Source organism: Lactuca sativa, chromosome 1, assembly GCF_002870075.4.
Source record: "Lactuca sativa cultivar Salinas chromosome 1, Lsat_Salinas_v11, whole genome shotgun sequence".
Taxonomy (NCBI): domain Eukaryota; kingdom Viridiplantae; phylum Streptophyta; class Magnoliopsida; order Asterales; family Asteraceae; genus Lactuca; species Lactuca sativa.
Genome location: NC_056623.2, coordinates 42132400 through 42156624, shown reverse-complemented (window position 1 = coordinate 42156624; position 24225 = coordinate 42132400). Strand labels below are relative to the sequence as shown.

The following is a 24225-nucleotide window of genomic DNA, read 5'->3' as shown; positions in this document are numbered from 1 at the left end:
TTCAATATCTTTCGTTCCGTCTATTTGATTTATTTACATATGTTTGTTAACGATTTCAGAAAACCCAGGAGGCCAAGAGCAATATTATCCTTAGATATAAGTTAACTAATGAATTATTTATGTTAGTAGGCTAAAAAAACGGGGAGGCCATGGCCCCTTCTGGCCTCTTAAAGGATCCGCCACTTGGCACCTTACTGAAAAATTAATAAGTTATCTCATGTGGCTTAGGGATGTTATTCGGGTCGGAACCGAACCAAACCGAACCGACCCGAACAAACCGAAAACCGAATAAGGGTAATTGTATGAGCCGAAAACCGAACCAAATAAGCAATACGGGTTCGATTCGGTTCGGTTCGGGTATTATTCGGTTCGGTTCGGTTCCTGTCCGAATAACTCAAATAACATGTACAAGATGATTAAGGAGTCGAATAACCCGAGTAACCCGAATATTTTGTATTACTTTTGTAGCTCATGATTTCATAACAAATCTTTTAAAGAAACTAAATTAAACACTAAAAATTAAACATCCAAAACACCCAAAAATCTATCTTTAAGTATATAACCCGAATAACTTCATCAATATGGAATAAAACAAGTAAAAGAACATATATGGTTGTTTTCATTAAATTCTCTTATTCAAGGTCAAAGTCCCTATTGCTTGGACTTATAGAAAAAAAGTTAATTGTTAACATAGCACATTCAAATTTCAATTGATAACATACATAATAACACATTTAAAAATTGAGTAGTAGATTAACACATCCAATTTTCAATGAGTAACAATCATAATAACACATTGAAAGATTGAGTAGTAGATTAAGATATAAATTTTTACTTGTGTTTCTTGATTTGGAACCCAATTTTCTATAAATTGAATGGAGTAGAAACTAGAAAACAAGATGAGGAGATGATTCACAGAAGTTTGAAGTACGGAAGTCGATCTAAAACTAATGTTGATCAAAGACTAATGTCGTAAGGAGCAATTGTCGATCAAAAAAATATATCGGAAAGCGCAATTCACAATCAGCAACTGTCGATCAAACAAAATTGTCGCAATCATCAATATGTAAGTAGTCGACTCGATTTGGTGTAATAGGATATTCAATTTGGTGTATTAAGTGGGTAATGATCTTCGATTTGGTTTTTTTGGGATCGATTGTGATGATCACAGAACCGAATACGTAAATTGTGTAAGGGAAAAAAAACGACTCTTCGTATTCGGTTCGATTCTTTAGACCAAATAAGCCCTTATTCAGGTAACCCGGACTAAATAACCCAAAAACCAAATAAGCGTTATATAGATACCCGAAAACCGAATCGAATTGCTTATTCGGGTCTAATTCGGTTCGGTTCTCGGTTCGGTTTGGGTTTTCGAGCCAAATTATCATCCCTAATGTGGCTTATCAAAAAGTTGGTTTATAAGCTACGATAAATTACTTCTAAAAAGTTGGTTTATAAGTTACGATATTATATTATTGGGGCCGAAATAAAACAAATTAGTTTTACATGTCAAACAAATTAAGCAATTTTTTAGTCTCACCAAACACTAAGACTAAAGTGCAAAGAATTTAAAACAAAAGAAATGAATAATAAATAACATATACTAACTAACAAAGCCTAAAACAAGAAAGATAGAATTTTGGCAATAATTTGATATGGTTTTGTAGTTGTGCAGGTATCGATAGCAGTGTCCACCCAACCTAAACCAACAACAAACAATGACCATCACAATGGTTATTGTGGTTACTTCGTGTTCTCATGCTCTTCTTTTCTCTGATACCAGACTCCCCTCTTCTTATGGACATGAAACTCGCTTAACTCAAAACAGTGAAACACTCAACTGTTGGAAATAATTTTTGGTAATATGTTTAATAGTAGTAGATTCCTTTTGGATTGGCCTTACGACCTAAATAGCAATAAGGAAATGAAGAAAGATAACTTGTTAAAGAAACTTTTTAAGTAATTAAAAAAATTGGAAATTATTTTGATAATTAATTAAATTCTTTTAATTAGTTAAAGGGCTTGAATATTAATTAATCCAAGAGATTAATTGGATATTCCAAAAGCTCCTGGAAACCTAACTAATCTAATTCTTTTAATTAATTAAAGGGCTTGAATATTAATTAATCCAAGAGATTAATTGGAAATTATTTTGCTCCTTTTGTTAATAGTACTTGATCTCATATTTCATTATTTTCTAAAGAGCACATTTCTTCATTTATTGCCACTAACTAATCTAATTTTTCTTTACTTGCAATAGTCTTTTTATATGATCTTGGCTCATTTGAACCAATATTATCTTCGATTGTTGATACATATGCAACTTAAACAATGTCACAAGTATTAACACATCTTGCAAATTTAGCACACTTATGAGTATTCCTCTTTAGCTCCCTTCTTGCTATAGATTCTAATTGTGAAAATCATAATTACTGGCTCGGCCCTGTATACAAGAATATTTGTAATACTAAATAGGTCTCTCCACCCCGAACCCCCATGTGATAAGTGTTTTTTTGTGTACGACGTTAGGCCTTATGGCCTTTAGCCCACTTCAAACACTTAGCCTTACAAAATCGTCATTCGAATTTCTTCACTTCGTTCTGAGTCAAATTATCTATTTAGATCACCAATTTCCTACTAACACTCCAACATCTTTTTTAATCAAATTTAAACATTGTTATTTTTAATATATTTTGATTCATTTTTCACCTACATAGACATACATTTATATTAAATCTTAAATTGCAAGAATTCCATTGGGACCATTTCTCCATCCAACTCTATCGATCATGTCTCTTAAATTAAAGCATGATGAATAAATCTTAAATTACATTACCACCTAAATAGACATACATTTACAACTAGTGCTTGCATCGATATAAAACCGAAAGTACTGAATTAAGTATACCAATTTCGTTCCGCTTCAGTAGATTCTTGTTCATTGTTGGTTTACAATTTCCTACCACATTTTCACACTTTTATTCCCCAGCTATGAATGGTATTGTTTCTTCGTTAGTTTTTTTTTTTTTTTTTTTTTCAGTCTGTTGGTTTCTAATTATATTTGTCTTTGATTTTTAATTTTGGAAAAATTATGATATAACTGCTTTTATAAAATACAAATTTTAATTATATGTTATTTAATAAAGTTTCTTTTAATCATATTTTTAAGAGAACAAGTTCCGAAAACCAAGGCAACGATTCTATATAAACAAAAGATACAAATTAACTAGAATTAAAATTCATGATAAAAAAATACTTATTAACAAAGATGAGGTAATATTTTGCATATAATCTTTAATAAACCATTCACAAACCTTATTAAATGTTTTATAATAACAAGATACACGAAAAATAAAGATCTCGAGAACATGACAAAACAGTATAGTCATGTAACTCCTCTTTATGTCTAAATAATTGTTGAAAATATATACGTCCAAATCAAACACAATGTATTTATCTTCGTTTTTTTAAACGACTGAGTTATCCTCTTTAATAAATGAAGAGTTTTTTTGCCACTTGTTAAATTCTTAAGAGTTTTGCTACATGTAATTTTGTGGGAGTTTTAGAATTATTATTTTCCATTTGTCATTTTTTGGGAAGTTCTATTTTCTTAAAATAAAATTTCTTATAAGGAAAGATAATTATTCTATTAATTTGATAATAAAGTCTCATAAATGCTCTAAAGAATATTTGATTTCTTTTATAAATGTTCCAAAAAATTACATTATGTTATATAAAAGTATTATTTTATAAAATATTTAATGTTTAAATTTTTATATTAAATTTTTATTTTTAATAAACCCGTGTAATACACGGGTCTCACACCTAGTAAGTATATGTCAAGAATTGAAGTCATGACCTCCTTATTAGCCAAATATACTAGCCACCACTTGGATTTATCCTCGAACGAACAACAAAAAATTATCTACAAGACATGAAATGTACTTAATTGATCATATTAATTAATGTTGTAATTATCAATACATTAACCCAAAACATAATCATGGAATAATTTATTTTTTACCATTTGTTTATTAATGTATGGTGATAAAGTATTAAATAATATTGGATAAGAAATAATGATATTTAAACCCCATGGCTTTTACGTTATATCCAAAGTCTTACAATTATATAAAAAAAACATATAGTACTATATATCTACGACAAGAACAACCACAGAAAAGCATTCCTAAATCAGTATAAAGAGCCATATATGCACATCCACTCATCTACAAAAGCACACATTAAAGGGGGACTGGTTACTAGTGTCTTTTAGTTCTTCCTCTTTCTAGTTTCTACCCATTTCAACTTTCCATTTAACTTCTTATAAATTAGCCATGGAAGCCACTGTCGGCTGGTGCAACTCCGGCTGCCGGAGTCAATACAAGACCGGCCAATACCACGTGTTCATCCACGTGAGTATCAATATGGGTTTGAAAGGTGGGCCCATTTGGAGAATTTTGTGGGGGAAAATCAAGAAAGAGAAGATGAAGAAGAAGAAGAAGAAAAGGAAGAAGAAAGTGCATGGGGTTTTGAATACGACGTAGTTTAGTTATGATCCGTGTGAGTATGCACAAAATTTTGATCAGGGGTTGATGGTGAATGATTTCGATGATCTTTCGAGATCGTTTTCAGCTCGTTTTGCTGTCCCGTCTACAGTTTTCAACAAGGGATTGACTGTTTGATTGAAGCATGTACTATTTAGATGTAATGATCAATGTTTCCCAGTGGACTTAGTCAATGGAAAATAACGTAGTTTAATTTGTTTCTACTTGTTCATTTCATTTTCCTCCTATCTTTTTATTTTTACCAACAGGGGACAAGATTGGACATGACTAACAAATTTTGTAGGACTATTTTCTATGATGATGGAGGTTATTAAGGTCCATGGACCAGAGATCAAAAGGAGGTCCCCCTCTCATTTTATTCCATCCTTTTGGGTTGGAGAAAAGATTATACTCTATAATATATCTCACTAACATCCGTGTTAGTCTATAATCTTAATGGCAAACAAATTAAATAGACTTTTTTTTTTCATAAGGGGTCAACTTTGTTCATTCCTTTTTGTCTAAAAGAAAATGCAATTTCTGACTTAAAATATGATATAATCAAAAGTATGACTACTACCCGACCAATTAAAATAGCATACGATAACAATTAAATAAAAGGATATTAAGGTGTTGTTTGTTTTTTGGAAGCAAAAATATCTGAAAGTCTACATACCATCTCTGTAACCCTCTGTAGCAGAAGAGGAAAACCAAACGGCTGCAGCATATAATAAAAAATATGTTCGTTTTTTAACATCTGCAGACTGCTACAATAAGTTAAAGTAAGGTGTGAAGATATTTGAAGCAGAGGGTCAAGTGTTGCGCCACACATCACACGCGCATCAGTTTTTAAGTCAGAAGTCTTCTGAAAAACAAACAACTGCGAAGGGCCAAGTGTTGCACGGCATAACAATAAGTGGCCAGAAGTGATTTTTTAGAAAAAAAAACAATCACACCTAACTAACAAACTATATTTTAAGTTTATAATATTAAACAAAATAACCATTTTTGTAAATGATTAATATTTTTGGGATGGATCATTCCGAATAGGAGTGTTATTTAGTCGGTCCAATTGGTTATCGGATTCTTCGATTCTTTTTAATCAATTTTTTGGTTTTTAAAATATTAACAAAAACCGAATCAAATAAGATTCACTTTAATCAGTTGTCAATTTAATTGGTTAGGTTTGTTTTGTTAGTTTACCGTTAAATACAAATAACAAACTTATATTTCTCTTACATTAAAATGATTTTCTATAAATATTGTTAACAAACTTATATATTACCATGATACCATCCATTGAACTTTGCTTCTTACACTATCCTACACAAACATATTTGTAAGATGGTGAAACTTTCTAAAAACCCAAAGCCAATAATCATTTAATCTGTTAATTAGGTATCACGGACTTGACCCAGCACACCCTTGTCAGAGGTGACATGGACTCGCCGAACATTGGGTTGAACTCGGCATGCCGAGATCAAAAGGATAACTCGGCAATGGCAAGCCGAGTCTCGCTTCTTCTTCCTCCATCTTCCCCCTTTTCTTCCTTGGTGGAGCTGAGGTTTAGCTCAAAGAGCTCAACACCACTCCCCTTAGCCTTATAGCAGCCAAACAGTAAATAAATAATAATAATAATAATAATAATAATAATAATAATAATAATAATAATAATATTTGTGCTTGATGTCGTGGTCCTTCAATTTTAAATCACGAATGTGCACACAATTGACAGTGTTTCTTGCGCAAGATTAGAAGCAGATGAAGACCAAACATCATCTATAATGATTGTCATTATTTATGGTAACAGATTAATTGTTTATTAATCTATTATAGAATGTATATGTATACTTAAAATTAGAAAGTAAAAAGGTTTATAACTTTAAAGTCTTAATCATTTTGTTTGGTTAAATTGAATGGTGAAAATGTTAAGTGAACCAAACTAAATAAGGCTTCAGAATTACAATTTACGAAAAATAAACCGAATAAGCTCAACCAATTAAATTGAACCTTATTCAGTTCAACCAGTTTATTTGGTTTCACTTTAATTCCGGACCACTCAAATCAAAAGTATTTTTGTTTCAAAAACGTTCATTTCGGTCCAAAATTCCGGATTTTGGAAGAGAAAAATTCGGGATTTCAAGAACGAGTCCGAAAACTAATGAACAATTTCGAAATTTCGAAAAAATGCTTCGATTATTTACTAAAGTTTAACAAAAAAAAGCTTAAAAAACATATCAAAGGGAAGTATATACATATAAACTTTTACACACATTTGATTAAAAAATAGTCTTATTAAACATTTCAAAATAGATATTTAAGACATAAGTGAAGAGAACTTTTAATAAAAATGTGCTACATTAAATATTTTTGGTCCATCCACACTATCAAGAACAAGTCTGGAATGACAATTTAGGACAATACCATTTTCACAAAACATTAAAAAAAATGTTTCTTTTATTGAAAATCTTATTTATAATGATTATTTTAATAAATATCCTTAATAAATAGAGGAATTATGTAAACCAATATCAATCAATGTTGCTCGTATTTTGTAATGGTTGCTAGCTGAACAAAAAAATGTCACCGATTATAAGACATCATTCAATTGAAATTAATGAATCTATTTAATAAAAAAGTAGTACTTACTATGTTTACTATCTTTAAAGAGAGCAAAACAAAAAAACTTTATAGTAAAGGTGGTCAAGGTCTAGATTGTTAGACATTTTAGCTAATGAGAATTCATGATTCAAATTCAAATACATGTCTCCAATTCAGGGCCGGTCCTGACGGTGGGCAACCCGGGCGACCACCCATGGCCCACGACTTTAAGGGGCCCAAAATTTCTCAAATATATAATATATATACATATATAAAAAATAAAATTTGTGTATATGTCTTCTAAGGGCCCAATTATAAAATTAACCAAACTTTTGCCTAATGAAATAACCTTTTTTTGTCTAGACTATAGAATGCTTTTTGAAGTAACGTTAAGCAAACACTACCGTTTGGGGCGTCTTACAGGAATCCTCATCAAGCGGGAACCAATTAATCTAATTGACACCTCGTGAATCCTAATCGTTGCCTCGTGAATCAACATCAGAAGAATGATTCATAATCAGTTATGTCGTGTGACTTCTTCCCTTCTCGTAGTCTCATACCAGCCTTCGGATTATAATCAGTTATGTCGATTGAATGCAAAATTGCAAAGCACCAGATGAATGAGATAAAAACCATAAGGTTAGCTATAAAAAAATTTTGTTTGTTTTTTTCCTCTGATTCTTTTGTTCACTACTAGAAAAACAGTCTTTTACGACGCTCATTGCGCGTCGTAAAAGGCTCAGACGACGCGCAAATGCGTGTCAAGGAAGGCCATGCGCGTCGTCTATAGACGACGCGCATTTACGACGCGCATTTACGACGCGCGTTTACGACACGCAATGCGTATCAAGAAAGGCCCTGTCATAAAAGAAGTCGACATGCATTCACGTGTCGTAACCTTACGACGCACGTGTTAATGACACACAATGCGTATCAAGAAAGCCCCTGTCAAGAAAGGTCATGTCATAAATGAAGATGACACATATTTTTGCGTATCGTAAATTTAAATGTTTAAAAAAATATTATTTATAGATTTACTAATTTTCAAATTAAATTTGCATTTAATGTCTTATAATATAAATAAAGTACCATATACAAGAAATACAATCCATTGCATAAAATTTAATGTCATACAATTCTATTTCTTACAATATATAAATTTGTATTAATCTAATCTACAATAGGAATGTCATGGAATTGCAAAACAATTACATGTAGTATACTCTCTTAGGGGCAGAATCGTAATCAGCAGCTGGAATTGGCTAACTTGGAGTGGGTTTTGATAGCATAGGAGTCGTTAACTCTTCTAGGTTGCATTTTATTTTCTTGTCTACTGACTCAATCTGTAAAAATGAGGAAACTTTATGGATTAAGAATTATCTATCATATGATATGAATTAAAAAAAAAAGGAAAACTCTTACCTTATGATCGTGCCTTTTTGATGTATTTTGATGACAGAAGTAACCATAGTAAAGTGCTTGGGTGGTAAGAGCTAAGGTAGTCACCAAGTACAGCTACATCCCATCCAAAAGTCAATAAAAAGTGCAAATTCAACTTATAAAAACAGAAAAATGAATTAAGACACTTTGTGGGTTAAGAATTGCTTACCATTGCCATATAGTACTGTGTTTGAAGCTTAAAGGTAAGAGAATACAGCCAAACACCATAATTAAAACAATGAAGAAGAAAAATAACATATCTTTAAACATAAATAGAAACTCATTGTTGCTTTCACAGCTGCGAGGTAATAACCTTTTTCTCAGTTTCTAACCAATTATACTTAGCTACGTACTTTCATATATTTTTTTCTTACCAAGACATTGGAAATTATAGCAATGAAAATTGCTTTGTGTTTGTATAACACAATGTAAAAAATTAAAAAAAATACATGAAAGTAGTTTGTTATTTCTTACCCAATTACCTTTCCATATTGACCTTGGCCTCCACTTTGTTTCTTATGTAAATAATCAAATTCTGAGGCTTTCCAACAATTATGTCAACCTTTTGCAACATGAAAGTAAAATAGTAATAAAGGCTGACCAAGCATCATTTTACGTGTATAGATTTTACCTGTATAGATTGAAGCCTCATGGGTCCTTGAGACAACATCAATACCATTTTTGGGTGCAAAATAGTAATTAATAAAGGCAGACGAAGCATCATCTCCTTCAAAAACACTAGTGCAATAAGCATGCATTTCGATGACTATTTAATTTTCTAGTTTTTTTTTAATCGTCTTTAATGTATTAATTAGGAATAAAAAGGATCCATTACTAGTGAAAATCCATTGGTTCCTGGCCCCTCATAAGCATTGTCTGCATAAGGAAATTCACATAAAACATAAAAATCACAAGTTAATCATGAAATAGTAAAAAAAATGAAGTACCATGAAATTGGTATGCAAACTTGATTAATTTAAGTAGTTCTTCGTAGACAACATAAATAAAAGTATGAATAAGAGCAAATTTTTTAGCCAATCAGAGAAAGGGAATTTAAAGTTATATAAAAATTAAGATTCAAGAGTATGAGACACGTACTCTTAGCAAAAGAGAAAATAAGAAAATAAGAATCTTGAAAAGTACCTTCATCTTCTACACCAAATGAATCCTCCACAGCTTCAACCCCAGATCTTTGTGCAGTGGGATCCACATGGTTCAACTCAAAAGGCGCTGAACTTTTTGTGACGGGCTGCTCTCTTGTTGCTGATGGTGGTGCAAACTACCCTTTTTCTACTTCCAACTTCAAGGAACAAATGTGACAAAAATTCAATATAAGGGTAGTTTGGTAAATTGTATTTAGTTAAAGCAGCTAAAGATGAATTGCATATATTGGAAACATAAGTACGCTTTGGTAAATTGTATTTAGGTAAATTGTATTTAGTTAAAGCAACCAAAGTCAAACGGTCTTGTAATGCACTCACTGAACCATTTTACTTAACAGAATCGTTGTCTTCAAGATTGTTTTCAACCTCAGGAGCTTTCAACTGTTGCTTTTGGAAACTGTAACTGTTCACAAAACCAATTCTCATGTTAATATAACTCTGAATATAAGTAAACTAATATCTTATGACAATTTTACCTTGTTGCTCATGAAAGTAGTTTTTCTCTACGCCCATTCTTCCAAGAAATAACTTGATCCCCATACAGGAGCACCTAATTGGCTAGAAAAAGATACAATCAAATAGTAAGAATCCACACATCAACTAAAAAATCATCGTTCAATTATTCTAAGAAAAATAGGGGAAGAAGATACTTGACAATCAGTACTTCAGTAGTTCAAGAAAGCATACAACAGAAGTAAACAAACTCAGCATTAGAAATTATACACGGTGGCCTAGAAGTTTAAGCTAATATGGTCAAATTAACAGCTCATCCATACATGCCATTCAAATTCAAAACATTACTTTAGATAAATTCCTAAATAAACAAATGAAAATATGTATAGTTGTGTCGACATACTGCAACAATGGTAAACAGTTTTTTACTATTATGGAAATTCAACAACTTACGTATACTTAGAAGAACGGGGATCTTGATCTAGGTGATGTTGTATATAACATAAACCTTGCACATTCATCTAAAAATCAGGATTGAAAGCTAAACAACAATAAAAGATTTAATAATTTAATCACCACACAATAAAATGACCAAATTACCCCCACAACCAACATAGGGGAGGATGGAAAATTATAAAGTGTCATAAGAGTAAGGAAGTTGATGCAGGGTCAATTTTGGAATAAAAATAAGTAATCAAAAGTTTTTCATAAGATCATATTTGATAGCTTTTAACAGAATCTCCATGATGTGAAGTGGTTATTGCAAAACTGCCTTTCACTTCAGTATGGTAGCATGAAAGGAAAGAGTAAGTTTATCAATCATGATGATGATATTACAAAAAATGAGTAAAATAACCATTGGCTCATTAAAGGATAGAGATAAACCTTGTCACAAACTTGTCAGTATATTGATCTGTCAGCGAAGTGAACTGCAGGCTAACTGATGTTGCAGTTCCAACTTTCAAGTCTAATGGATCAGCACCCTGCAAATAGAAAGCAACTTATCACATGCTTAAAGATAAAATGCTTTGAACATACAAATAGAATCTGTCAGTGTATGAAAAAGTCACCATACTTTCTGTAAAAACTCTAATTATCTTCTAAAATTTTCAGCAACATTGAATGTATCCCTGCAATATATATAAATCTGTCAGGTTGAAAAAAGAAAGAAAATGGAAATCAAAGAAAACACCTACAAACACAAGGAAGAACGATGGTTTTATATAACTCATTCCAGAGGAATTAGGTTGCTTGTTTCCTGAACTAGAAGAGGTCCCTTCCCCTCTAGCACATGCTAGGTTCTCAAATCCCTCTGAAATTATAACATTCCCAATAATTAAGAATATAAGAAATACTGTATTATTGATATTTAAATCATTTCATTATTAAACTTATAAAGAAATGCTAATTACCTGCTTCCCTCTGAAAGACCTCCTGTTTTTCATCATACACATCTACAGAAATATTTATGACATAAATCAGAATGTTGACAAATTTATAATAAATATAAAGAAAAATGTTGAAAGAAGATTATCTCAACTGTAGTCACCATCCTCCACCAGCTTCATGGCATCTTCAGTTAGTTGATCAGACATAATTTTTGTTTCAGCTGACATCTTTTCCTTTCTATTAGAACTTCCTTTCAGCCTTCTTAAAGCTTGCAACACCTAAAAAGAATATTATACTTATTATTTTCATCAATCAGTTTGAAAAATAATAAAAGAGAATTGAACAATTTGACATAACAAGAAACTTACTGTCTCCCCAGGTTGAAGCACATCAGCAATTCATCTCTTGATATGAGACATCCTAAACACATACGAGAAAAATGAATACATAGAGTTCATAGAAAAAAAAGTAGATAGAAACAATACATCGAAAAACTTTGTTTATGCCCTTAAATTTCAAGGCATCTGAATCTTTCTTTCCAGGTTTTGTCTTCTCCATTGAAAATCTCTGATCGATAAAAACAATAGAAAACCTAGATTTTATGTGCTATCGATAGACAAGAAGCGTCTGGACTCTAGGGGGAGGGGTTTCGTTTGAAATCACGATGGTTTTTGAGGTTTTTTATTCAAAAGCTTGAAATTTCTCTTCAAGGTTTGTCTGTGTTTTATGTGTTGAAAACACGAGAGAGGTAGAAGATCGAGTGAGTTACCTTACCAAATCTTCCTCATTCATAGATGCAACAGATCTCGGGGCAGGTTCTTGACACCGATACGCAGCGATTCAACAACTACCAAGTTCGATAGAAAATTAAGGAAAATCTTCTTGAGAGGGGAAGTTATTTGGGAAGAACTTGAAGCATTTGAAACCCTAGACCTTGATTCGATGTAACTTGACAATAGCTATTGTAGATTGATAGATTAAAGACCTGGAGCGATCCCTTGTGAAGAAAGATGCGCGATTACAGAGAGTCCTTGTTGACCGAATCCAAAGATTCCGCCAATTAGGGTTTTTTTAATGAAAAATGAAAGGGGTTAATGGATTGGGATGATGTCGTACCTGAGAAAACAAAGAAAAAGAAGGAGACCTCGCAGATCAATTACGATTCACCTTCGAGGTTTATAGAGAGACGAGAGGTAGAGAATGAAGGGAGATCTAGAGGAGAGAGTATCAGAGAGGGATAGTGGATTGTACAGATGAAAAATAGATAGAAGATAGAAAAACAAGGCGGGTTGTTAAAATTTTAAGGATTTCATTTCCCCCTCGTCTACTAAAAGCGCGTTTCATTAAAATTATAAAGCGACAGGTACAGACGACGCGCGTTTAAGATGAAGCGCCCTCCGTGTTTTTAATTTTTTTTCTTGAGACACTAAATTAAGGGCACGCAATAATGCGTGACGTAAATCCTTAAATTTTTTTGGAGAAATGACACTATTTTAAGGGCACGTCCTTTTGCGTATCGTTAATCAGCACGCGTCGTAAAAAGCGCGTCATTAAAGGTCTATTTTCTAGTAGTGGTTTCTCATTCTGATTTGATTTCTTATTCACGCTCCTTATAGTTTTTATTTATTTATTTATTTATTTATTTTTTTGATTTTGTTTGTGTATCTGTGTCTCAGATTGCTAGATTGATGGAGACTGGACTGTCAATTCTTTATAGATTCTACCTACTTTTTATATTTCTTACTTAACAAGATAATTTCTTTGTAGATATCTGATTCGGAACTCAAAATTATAAATCCAATCCTAATTTTTTTGATGTTTTATTGTTGTTTCTGATTTTATTTTGTATTCACATTCCTGATTTCTGGTCCTCGTATCTAATCAAATGTTGAAAGCTTATAGTTTTTTTTTTCTCAGATTTCTTGAAACTTAACTTTATATCTTCTACCTACTTTTTTAGATCTTTTTACTTAAGAATGTAATATATTTATTGATATATGATTCAAAATTCAAAACTTTAAATCCAGTTTTAAATTCAGATGTTTGATTGTTTGTATTTGATTTTATTCTGCACTTGCACCTTGATTTAAATTAAATATGATATTAGGCTTCTATAACTTTAAGACAGAAATCATATATCAAAAATCAGATGTAATCTTTTCATATAAGTAGATAGTGTTTACCTATTGACAATCTATAATGTTTTCCAAAAAACAATTATCTAGAAGCCAAAAAAAAAGGAAGAAACGAAAAATTTCTGATGCTTTCAATCAAACTTATAAAGGATCTATACATAATTTTTTTTAAACCGTCGAGTTCGTATAGTTTGAATGAAAATGATACTAGTTTGAATGCAGAAAAACTAATTCGAATTAAAATGATAGTAATTTCACTTTTAGGTAATGTTATGGTCATATTTACGTTTCTAATATTAATAGTGATTTTTGTGGACTTTGTAACGTATTGTTTATTTTTGAATTAAATTAAATTTTATTTATTATTTTGGGGGCCCATTTTTTCTTTTTGCCCTGGGCCCATAATACATTTGGACCGGCCCTGCTCCAATTTAATTGAGGTAAAAATTGTAACTAGATAGAAAAAATTTGATAGTTGGATGGGTTGTTAGTAATATCATCTAAAATAATTAATATTAAAAAAGTTTTTCTGCGTTTCATAACTGTTCACAACAAGTTTTTACATACGAGGCATAGAGCCATAGAGGGCAAACAAGAGGATTATAGGTCAATAAACAGAAATTAGAGAATTTATTTAATGAAAAGGAGGATTGAATCGTTACCCACAAGAAAATGTGGCAATTGTAGGACAATAAAAGAAATTAGGTGAATTTATTTATTTAAAAAGAAAATCGAATCCTTACCCACAAGTGGCAATTATAGACAATAAAAAGAATACTGGTGAATTTATTTGATAAAAAATAGTACTATCGTTTAAGAGAACAAAACAAAAGCTGTATGATAAAAAAAGGTGGTCAAGGACTCAAGGTTATTCTAGACATGATAGACATTTTAGATCTTCAATTGTCAGTTATTTGTTTGAATCTTTTTTGGGATTTTTGTTTGTTCTTTCCCTGAGTATTTGTTCCTCTTTGTGCTCTTGTTCTTGTTTTTCTTTAAATTTTAGGTGAATTCTTTAACTCCAATCCTTTTTTATCAAAATCTGTCAAAGAAAATACTCCTTTATAAAAAGAATTATGAAACTAGCATCATTTTCAGAGTCTGTCATATTTCCCTGTTCATATGTAAGAAAAAAAAGGTCAAAGGTGATATACTGATATTCATCTGACTTCTGAATGAATGAAAAAAAAAGGTCCAAGAACAATTGCAGCAGCAAGGCATGTGCTTCAAAACAAGCATACTGACCAATTGCTAATTTTATCTATCGTCTGAAAGGGAATACTTGGTCCCATTTCATTAAATTCATACCCACTGACAAATCCACCTAATCAATGACACCCATTTCCTATTGTACAAGTCATTAATGCGTCAAAAAGAGGTTGATTTAAAAACCCGTTACAAGTGGTCGATGCATGAAGAGGGGGCAGCTTACAGTTGATCAGTTCCATCGTGGAAAAGGCATCCAGAACCATGATCAATGTGTTTCAAGCCCTCACCTGTGTAAACCGGCTACATTAATGATCCATTTCTAGATGCAAATGGTAAGTACATGTAATGATGTAACGTTTATCAATAATTGGCAACTAAATTTTATGTGTTTCAGTGCACAAGATGAATCCTGTTTATTGTTCCATAACAACTGGTAACAAAATATCCATAGTTTTCTTCAAACAAAATTAAGCCAACATTAGCAACACAATATATGAGATTCAGAGTGTTAATTCGCTAAATGTTACGAAATGGAGCATGTTCAATGCTCTATAACAATGAATTTCTTCGTAGAAAATTACTAACTGGAAATCAGATGCAATCATGCAAATTGTGACAGATAACGAAAGAGCAATTTAATGGTGAAGATGAATTGGAAATTATATTCTGATCGATCGGTGTTATTGTCAAAAAAGGAAAAATTATGGAGCATTGGACAGATTCACATATTATTTTTGCAAATGCAACTAGAATTCATACAATTTTCGTTTACCAAACAAAGATGATCACACGAAAACGATGGCACATATGAATTGGAAGCTTCATTGATAGATATGATGATTTTGTTGTCTTAAGTATGTCGAGTGATTTAGACAGAACGGCACAGATTTTTAGAAAAATCAAACTATGATTGTACAAGACGAAATCAAGGCAACGAAAAAAATGCAAGTAAAAGATGGCACATAAAAAAATTCATTATATGTCAGAAGTGGGATTTGAACCCACGCTCTCTCACGAGAACCAGAACTTGAGTCTGGCGCCTTAGACCACTCGGCCATCCTGACTTCGATGCTTTTTTTAAGAAATTATTATATAAAACCAGTTCATCAGGCTTAGTTTCTTTTTCCTCTTATTAGAGATCGATGTTTGAATTTTAAGTTGTAACGTTTAAATTTGAATACAAACTAGTATTTAGGTCATATAACTCATTTCATTTGTAAATTGTAATTAATAAAAAAGAAAAATACAAAAAAAGTTATATAAAAATGCAACTTTAAAATATAATAAGAGATAAAAATTGTAACTTATAAAATAGTAATAATTTAACTTTAAAATAATAAAGGATGAAAACTATTAAATTAAAATTTCTTTTGGGAAAAAATGTAAATGTGAAAATCTGTTATGACAAGAAGCAAAATCCTTATTTTCTAGAAGAATGTTTATTTTGCATCTTGTATTTATATTTTGTTGTAATATAATATGGATTTAATCATTTTTTGTTTGAAAAGAATAAAACACAATGAACATTAATCTTATGAAGGAATACCGACATTACAAATTAATAGGTATATAATTACATAAAGGTTTTGGTTATGTAAAGTATTCTTTCTTTTTTAATCTTAATCTCTTTTTTTATTAGTATAATTTACGACATATATTCTTAGACATTAAATTTGAAAATAGATGTTTAAAATGTAATTATTGTGGTAAAAGGAAGAAAAAAGTTTCATTTTCTCTGTTTACACTACCATGTGGATGATTTGGAATGCAAAGAATGTGTTGGTTTTCAGAAATTAAAGGTGGGCTGCTTTACATGTACCGATGATATTAGTATTAGCAATTTTAGTTGGATCAACTTGTTAAAAGATCAGCCCAAGGCAGATTTTAAATCAGTCCGAGTCGAGCTCGAACTTAATATTAGGCTCGTTTATTAAACGAGTTTGAGCTCGAGTTTATGTCACTAAGCTCGATTAGGTCCGCAAGCCTAAACGAGCATATATATAATATAACTTATTATTTTTATATGTTAAAATAGAAACATATTTGAAGAATTAGATATTTAGGGTATTAATAAACGAGTTTTTTAACACGCTTAAAACTTATTTACGCCCGTTAGACAAAAAAACGAGTCGAGCTTGTATAATTCTTCATGAGATTGAGTCAAGCTCAAGCACGAGCCCTTATAACTTAAATGAGTCTGAGCCAAGCTTGACAAGGCTCGGCCTCAGCTCACCCCTAATCATACCCACACTACCCCTTCCTTTCTTTCATTACCAATCCAACACCACTATAGTTCATCACCCACTACCTAACTTAAAATCTATTAATCATCCTTCGACATCGACGGTTATGTTTGCTAACAACTTCATTGATCAATTACCATAGGCAATTGACTCACTGCAACTATCATTAAGTCTTCAAATCATAGTCCAAAATATCAAATCCAAAAAAGATTTGTGGATGATGATCAAACCTAGAAAATCAAACAAATAAACTCAAACCTAGGTAATGCAAATCAAAACCTTATTATCAAACCAGAATAAACTAATGAGAATCAAACCTAGAAAGAACCCAAGAACTAATGTCAAATCAAACCCAGAAACACAAACAAAAATCAAACCTATAAAATCAAATGAAATATGAAAATTTGAAAAATCTTAGAGACCATCTATGAAATTCACACATGATGTCTCAATTACCCGATCTACTTATGATAATAAAACGATTTTCAAGAAAAAAAAAAGTTGTCAAGGTTCATTACTTTTGTAAAAAAGTTTCATATCAACACAACATACATTTTGCAAAAATTAGTTTTATATCAACACAACAAACATTTTCTAAAAATTTATCTTTAATCGTATTTCTTATTTTACAATAAGCACATAATCACTTATATCCAGTATGTATCAAAAAATATTTCATGAAAATACTACATCTTATAAATGTTTGCAAGCTTCTGTAATTTTATGAAATACCCACATGCATATCAATATAGAGTGAAACAAGGTCTTTCTTTTTACCACTCTTCTCTTTATGTTCTCCCGATAGTGAATCTTCCAATTTTGCTAATGACCATATACAAAATCAGTAGGCACTATATAAGCATGTTCGAACAGGTGTTTAAAAAAACGGATAATTCTATTACTATCAAGATTGTTGGTGGTTTTAGTGTCACCATGTCATTTTAAGTAACTGGAACTAACATGTGAGCTAAGGGGCTTCATGTTTTGTACTCTAATCCATGTACGGGGCTATGCGGAGTGCACGCATGTATAAGATCGAGTCAGAAGCCGGTTCGACGACTAGTCGGGGGTTCAGGGTTTCCAAAGGGGCAGCGCCCCTAGCGGGGTCCAGGGTAATCCAGATTAATATTACTTGCTTCCAAAGCAACTAATGACGGCCCAAACCTAATGAAACCCTAATCGTGTTTAATATATAAACGACTTTTCCTTTCCAGAACCCTTTAGCATACTAGCTTACGTTTTCTGTGCCTAGAAACATAAGTGTCCACTTGGATTATCCTAGGCTGAATTTCTTGTTACCCAGGTATAGGGTAGAAATATCAGTTCGGAAAGTGATATCACGATCCAAGCTGGTATCCAGATCTCCACCGCAAACCCTAATATTCCCAACAAAGATCTCATTTGTCAACTTTGTTTTGGAAATATAGTGTGCGGCTTACCATCAAGTGTTCGACCAACAAAACTTGTAGTCAATGTTAGTAAATATTGATGTCTCAATCTAGTCTTCCACTTCTGTTGGTTGTCTCGGTTTTGCCCAACACCTATAATAAATAAGATTACATAATATTTGTGAACAATACCGAAACTATCTTAATAAATAAGATTATATAATAATATTTCTAACAACTATATTAATGATATATATATATATATATATATATATATATATATATATATATATATATATATATATATATATATATAATATATTGTCATATATTCATTTGAAATTTGAAACAAATACAAAATCGAAAACATGAATAAATAATTGAAGGTAATAAATAGCATTTATACATGATTTTGAACCCAAAATCATCCATCTTTCCAGCATTTGAAAGATAGTCGTGGGATTTATTCTTATTTTTAAGACAAAGACACATGAGGCAAACATTAATGTTGAAATAAGATTTATTTATTACGTTAATCAACCATGCATTTTTTTTTGAACGGCAAAATTATATAAATGAGGCCCCAACTAGCAAGTGACTAGGAGGGCACCAAGAAGCAACAGATACACAGATTGTCATGACATACACTTTTCAAAAGAAAAAAGCAACATGGTCATAAACAATAAAATGGAGAAGACATCCATTCTCCCCACCTATATAGTCCACCATTTCCCCTGCTCTTTATCCAAAAATAAACCAAAGATTTGATATTTTCAGCACCTTTATTGGAACACATCATCTTTTGATTGAATATGCAATTATTATGATACTTCCATAAACTCCAAATGAGTCCATAAAAGATAATCATTATTCTGTGACGCCTCCTTGTATTACTGCTCATGTTTGCAATGTAGTTGATCATATCTCCAAGGTTGTTACAATCGGGCCCTATTTTTTTCGGGGCCTTGTGAGGTTGCACATGTTGCACACCCTTAGGGCGATTATGTTGGAAGGTGGACAAACTTTGGGCAAAGTTTTAGTTTTAATTTGTAAGTAAATTTTTGAATAGAGATGTGATAACTTTGAGTATTTAATTTCTGCACGGAGGACAGACTTTTAAAGTCTAGCTAATAATGAAACAAATAAGATGGGTAAAAGGGTGATATGAGTAAAAAAATATTTAGCGGGTCTTTAAATGTTTATATATTTAAAATAAATCATTCCAAACAAATTAAATTCTTAGTATAACCTTTACAGTTATTTTTATAGATTACGTATTTATAAATATTGTTGAAGTATACACAAGCCATTTTGTAACTCAATATCTATTCAGCCAATTTGCCACAATAACAAAAATTTAAGCGACCACAGTGGGAGTCGAACCCACGACCTTTTGATCCGAAGTCAAACGCGCTAATCCACTGCGCTATGCGGTCGTATTGATGATAAAAGTTATTTTTATAGACTACATATTTACAAATTTATAAATAATTGTTGAAACATACACACAAGCGATTTTGACTGATAGTATGGTACTATTAAAAATAACTCAGCTAAATACATTCAGCAGATTTGCCACAATAACAAAATTTTAAACGACCACAGTGAGAGTTTAACCCACGACCTTTTGATCCGAAGTCAAACGCGCTAATCCACTGCGCTATGCGGTCTTATTGATGAAACATACACACAATCGATTTTGACTGATAGTATGGTACTATTAAAAATCAAAATTAAAAAAAAAAAAAATAACTCATCTAAATACATTCAGCAGATTTGCCACAATAAAAAAAATTGTAAACGACCACAGTGGGAGTCGAACTCACGACCTTTTGATCCGAAGTCAAACGCGCTAATCCACTGCGCTATGCGGTCTTATTGATGAAATGTTTGGTAAAGATATATTTATCTACTACACAACGTTTTTGCTGAAAGTTAAATTCCAATGCAAGTTCAGTACATATAATGTAGATAGGTATTTTATTTCGTACTAAAATAATAAGGAATGCAATATCAATCTATGTATTTGTAACTCAAAATAATCAAGGATAATCACCAAAGAGTCTTTAATCTAACGTAAGGTTGGATTCTTTCCAATAAAAGATCATGAATTCAACTCTTTCTAAGATTCATAGACATTATTTAGGAGTATGTTTGTTTGATGTTTAAAAAAATAAAGATAATCACTAAAATAATTACGAAATACTTGTTCTTTTTTTAAATTGATCACAAAAATAACCATATATTTTATAAATTGTTTCTTGCACAATCAAAACTATTTTCTTACCATTTTAGAAAAAAAAAAGCTTATCGCTTTATGAAATTGTAATTATTTTAAGCCAAAACTTCAAAAATGGTCCCTGTGGTTTTCAAAAATATCAAGTTTAATCCCTAAGTTCAAAAAACCTCACAGATGGTCCCTGTGGTTTCAAAACTTTTGACAATTGGTCCTTCTGGCTCACTCCGTTAGCATTTCACCGCTAACTCATTTTTAATACAATATTGCAGGGGTAATTTCGTCATTTCAGTTGTAACCTTCTCTCTTTAAAAGAAATTGCATGTCCGATTTTTGGGCAAACCCTTTAGCTTTATCAGTCGTCATCTCTCCTCCTTTCCACTGTTGCTCGACCGTTGCACCCTTCACGACATCCAATCGCTTCTGATTCAAAGATGGTGACTTGCATATGTGGGAATGAAGCAATGAAGATCACTTTATAGACGGATCGTAACCCTGGAAGACAATTTTGGAACTGTAGAAAATGTGTGTAACATCCCAAAATTCAAGCCCAAAAATTTCATTTTTGATTAATTAATTCATAAACATTCATTATCAAATATTGTATAAACATGTCATCTCAAAACCAAGTATCATGTTTGAAACCCACAACCATGAACAAATGTCATATCAGAGTACAATCCCAGAAAACACCGTGCGGAAATCATATGTGAGTGTGTGTGATGTCATGCTACGCCGCCGGCTCCTTCCCCTTGGATGAAGAGGTACCTGAAACCAAAAACTGAAACTGTAAGCACAAAGCTTAGTGAGTTCCCCCATCATACCACATACCATACAATCCCATCGGTATCTTTCAACCGGTAATCGTCATCGGTATCTTTCAACCGGTAATCGTCATTGGTATCTTTCAATCGGTAATCGTCATCGGTATCTTTCAACCGGTAATCGTCATCGGTATCTTTCAACCGGTAACTGGGGACTATTCCACCCCCTACCACTAGCAAACAATAGCATATATAAGCACACATTCAGACATATCCGGGTACTGACCTACCCCTTGGTCCTACGGACCACTATCAGGGAAACTATCCCTATCATGCAACATATCATACAGATATAACACATAACCAAATGCAAACCAGACCAAGATAAATTATCACAAAGACAATTATCTTCTAAATACTCCTTAATGGTGGGCCAGCATTGTGGCCTTAGACCCACCCCTACTGGAAGGCAACTCACCTCGTATCTGCTGAACTGCGCGGAAATCCTCAGACTGCTGCCGCGGCTGCTCCGGAAGTCCCCCAGCTAAAAATTCCCAAAAACACTTAGTCAGAAACTAACATCTACCCCTAGGGTAAAATGACCCTTTTACCCCTTGACCAAGTCAAAGTCAACGTCAAAGTCAACTTCCAGATGACCTGACTCGCTGAGTTGACTCGTCAACTCGCCGAGTCCATATCCTTCCATCATACCTCATACCCGTCTCTACTCGTCGAGTTAGGCGATGACTCGACGAGTTTTCCTTCTAAATGAACACCGACTGAATCCACATCTGACTCGCCGAGTTGTATGAACAACTCGTCGAGTTCATCGTCAACTGATACTCATGTCCTGACCTGACTCGTCGAGTTGTATGAACAACTCGTCGAGTCACTCTTCATCCTATAAACACGTTATGTCCTCGACTCGCCGAGTTGATGAACAACTCGCCGAGTTCCATGAAGATTGTCTTGGACTCGCCGAGTACCATGAATTCCCAGAACCCTTTGCTTAGTCCAGAACGTTGGGTCACTCTCGGGACTCCTAAAAACGCTTCCACACTCAACTGGTCCTTACGACCCTCGCTGATATGGGACCAAAACCCTTGGACTCGCCGAGTCCAGGAATGGACTCGCCGATTCTATCACATTCCTTACAAGGAACTTCGATTTCTGATGTACAACACTTAACCAAATGATAGATCCATGCCCCTAAACTCGATTTAGCACGTAAAGTTACAAACTTTACGTGCATGCATGGGACATTAGAGCTAAAAAGGCTCTAGAATGGTTCTTTTGTTGCATGGGGCCTTCCTTGGTGTAAAAAGCAACCTAGATCTGACTTGTGGCTCAGAAAATGACATGATACAGAAGCCCAAACCCCCAACCATGTTTGCAAACATGGTTGGCCACCAAAAATGGCTTATAAGAGCCCTAAATCAACCAAAAGAGGGATCTAACAAAAGAATGAGCAAGGTTCAGACTTTATACCTTCCAAGGACTGCAAATGATGAACCAAACTCGAATCCTTCAGTCCCCTCTTGATCCTTCTAAGCTCTTCCTTCTTCCTTGAGACCAAAACCCACAAGAATCACTCAAAAAGCCTTAGATCTTCACAAAAACGGCTAGGGTTGCTATGAGGAGTGTTTGGGAGCATCAAGGGGGAAAGGAGGCTGCATAAGGTCGTTTAAATAGGGTGCAAACCACTGGATTAGGGTTTTTGCCCAAACAGCGGCTACTCGCCGAGTCCGCGACTTAAACCCCGCGCCTCATCCCGCTTCTACTCGGCGAGTCAGTCCTTCGACTCGCCGAGTCCAAGGCCAAAAGTGCAAAAATAAAGAAGATTTAATAACAGAACACATACCAAAAACCAGGTGCTACAAATCTCCTCCACTTATTTTAGACTTCGTCCTCGAAGTCTACTGCTCGATCCTGGAACAGCTCGGGGTAGTGCTCTATCATCTCGCTCACCGACTCCCAAGTCCACTCCGACCCCTTCCGGTGCTGCCGCTGCACCTTCACGAGTTCTACCCTTTTGTTTCTCAGATCCTTCGACTTCCGGTCAAGGATCGCCACAGGCCGCTCAATGTAATTCAGGCTGCCATCGACCTGAATGTCCTTCAAGGGTACCACCGCCGTATCGTCCACTAGGCACTTCCCCAGCTGAGAGACGTGGAAAGTGTTGTGGATCTGACTGAGCTCGGCTGGCAAATCCAGCCGGTACGCCACCCTGCCCGCCCGAGCTACAACCCTGAACGGCCTAATATGCCTTGGGCCCAACTTGCCCCGCTTCCTGAATCGGATGACGCCCTTCCATGGCGACACCTTCAGGAGAACCATATCCCCGACCTGGAACTCCAGGTCTGATCAACGCTTATCGGCATAACTTTTCTGCCGACTCTGAGCAGTCTGAAGCCTGCTCCGGACCTGCTGAATCTTCTCTGTCGTCTCGAGCACTACTTCGGTGTTCCCCATGACTCTCTGGCCAACCTCGCCCCAACATATCGGGGTCCTGCACCTCCTCCCATACAACATCTCGAAGGGAGGATGGTCGATACTCGCATGATAGTTGTTATTATACGAGAACTCTGCCAATGGGAGGTAGGTATCCCAACTACCTCCGAAATCTAAAACGCATGCCCGCAGCATATCCTCCAAAG

The 24225-nt window shown here is 33.5% G+C and overlaps 1 long non-coding RNA gene and 4 other non-coding genes across 10 annotated transcripts; all 5 read right to left on the bottom strand.

Annotated features, from left to right (window-relative positions):
* Nucleotides 1–8241: 8241 nt before the first annotated feature.
* Nucleotides 8242–12877, bottom strand: LOC111909233 (uncharacterized). 6 transcript variants are annotated; one of them, XR_008231170.1, is made up of 13 exons: nucleotides 12363–12877; nucleotides 11962–12013; nucleotides 11745–11871; nucleotides 11617–11658; nucleotides 11401–11516; nucleotides 11280–11334; nucleotides 11090–11187; nucleotides 10228–10309; nucleotides 10070–10154; nucleotides 9732–9888; nucleotides 8758–9464; nucleotides 8571–8663; nucleotides 8242–8491 (listed from the first exon to the last, which is right to left on the bottom strand). It is a non-coding gene; the product is annotated as an uncharacterized LOC111909233 (long non-coding RNA). The 6 variants fall into 6 exon arrangements; XR_006189416.2 differs by adding an exon at nucleotides 10658–10712 and having other exon boundaries at nucleotides 8571–9464; nucleotides 12363–12875; XR_008231168.1 differs by having other exon boundaries at nucleotides 8571–9464; nucleotides 12363–12623; nucleotides 12710–12874.
* A 3040-nt stretch (nucleotides 12878–15917) lies between these two features.
* On the bottom strand, nucleotides 15918–16001 carry TRNAL-CAA (transfer RNA leucine (anticodon CAA)). Its single transcript has one exon. It is a non-coding gene; the product is annotated as a tRNA-Leu (tRNA).
* Nucleotides 16002–19930: 3929 nt separating this feature from the next.
* TRNAR-UCG (transfer RNA arginine (anticodon UCG)) lies at nucleotides 19931–20004 on the bottom strand. The gene has a single exon. It is a non-coding gene; the product is annotated as a tRNA-Arg (tRNA).
* A 160-nt stretch (nucleotides 20005–20164) lies between these two features.
* TRNAR-UCG (transfer RNA arginine (anticodon UCG)) lies at nucleotides 20165–20238 on the bottom strand. Its single transcript has one exon. It is a non-coding gene; the product is annotated as a tRNA-Arg (tRNA).
* A 131-nt stretch (nucleotides 20239–20369) lies between these two features.
* Nucleotides 20370–20443, bottom strand: TRNAR-UCG (transfer RNA arginine (anticodon UCG)). Its single transcript has one exon. It is a non-coding gene; the product is annotated as a tRNA-Arg (tRNA).
* Nucleotides 20444–24225: the final 3782 nt, after the last annotated feature.